Raw genomic sequence first — 1,765 nt, forward strand, 5'->3', positions numbered from 1 at the left:
CTTGACATTAAAAGAGCTCAGAAAGAAATGAAAACCCACAATTAATGCTGTGGAGGGTAATACAGATCATGGGTGAAACCTGAGACCAGATGTTTTCTATAGTATCTATTGAAGTAAATTCATTCCTACTGCTTATGGATTTGTGAACATGGCCAGTATCTGTCCTTCAGAGGATTATAGGAGTTTGAAATTAATTAATATCTGTACTGAATTGAATAGTGCCCCCCCCATTCTTGTCCACCTAGAACCTCAGAATATGACCTTATTGGAAATTATATCTTTGCAGATGACATCATCTCAGACTAGGGTGGGCCATAAACTCAAGGAGTGGTGTCTTATAAGAAGGCTATCAGAGACACAAAGAGCACACGGGGTAAGAGAGCCATGTGAAGATGGAGGAAGACATTGGAGTGATGAAGCTATAAATCAAGGATCAACAGCAGCCTCCAAATGCTAAGAGAGAGGCATGAATCAGACTGGAGGCTTCCTAAGAGCCTCCAGAAAGAACCAACCCTGCCTACACCTTGAGTTTTATTTAAGCTACCCAGTTTGTGGTAATTTGTTGCTACAAATCCTGGGAAAACAACACAGATTTTGGTACCTTTAGATGGTGCTGCTGTAACAAATCCCTAAAATGTGGAAAGGTTTTTGGAAATGGGTCATGGGTAGAGACTGGAAGAATGTTGAGACAAATGATATAAAAAGCCTAGATGGCCTTGAAGAGATTGTTAGAGGAAATATGGACATTAAGGAGATTCCTGAGGTGAGAGCTCAGAAGGAAGTTTAGGAGGATAGTAGAGAAAGCCTCTATCATCTTAGAGAGAACATATTGTCATGAAAAGAATGTTGATAGAAATATGAACATTAAAGATGTCTCTTATGAGATCTCAGGTGAAAATGGGAAGTATGTTATTGGAAACCAGAGGAGAGATGATCTTTATTATAAAGTGGCACAGAAGAGGGTTGAATTGTGTTCTAGAGCTGCGTGGAAAATAGAATTTGCAAGTGATAAACTTGGTTATTTAGCTGAGGAGATTTCCAAGCATAATATGGAAGATGCAGCCTGGTTTCTTCTTGCTGCTTCTAGTAAATGTGAGGGGAAATAGATAAATTGAAAAGAAACTATTAAGCAAACAGAAACCAAAACTGGATGATTTGGAAATTTTTCAGTCTATTCATATCATAAAATATGCTTAAGCCATGCTCTGGAAAGAACAAGAGTGTGGCTGGACAACCTTCTACTCTAGAGATTAGGTATATAGTTCATGGATTCAATGAACCATTTCTGCAGGAATAGAGGTGGGTCTATCCAGAAAGGCTCCATAGAGAACTGTTGTGTCTCATGACATGGGTTCTCTTGACAACACAGAAGACCCACAAGGATTTTGAGACTGTTATAATACCAAAAATACTACCAACTTGGACTTAAGGGAACAGAGATGGGACAAAATTAAGGAAATCTATCTACTTCTGGGGTTCTATAGGCAGGAAACCAGTCAATAGAGCTACTGAGATGTGAATATGGTTATCTACTTATATAAAAATCATGGGTGGTGTTCATCACGACCACAACCGCTGAGACCAAGCAGAAGGAAGTCAGTCCTTCAGGGGTTGTCTTGGCAATGGCTTCGCCCTCCCCAAGCTGTTTCCTGTAAGGGTGGGGTTTGAAGCAGGAACACGCCCTGGGAGCATGGAGGCATATCTTTCTAAAGTGTGCCGCGCCAGCACGGGATGAACCTGAGTGAGGGCAGCTGAAAGGCTTAGA

The sequence above is a fragment of the Myotis davidii genome, unplaced genomic scaffold (assembly GCF_000327345.1).
Source record: "Myotis davidii unplaced genomic scaffold, ASM32734v1 scaffold171, whole genome shotgun sequence".
Classification (NCBI taxonomy): Eukaryota; Metazoa; Chordata; class Mammalia; order Chiroptera; family Vespertilionidae; genus Myotis; species Myotis davidii.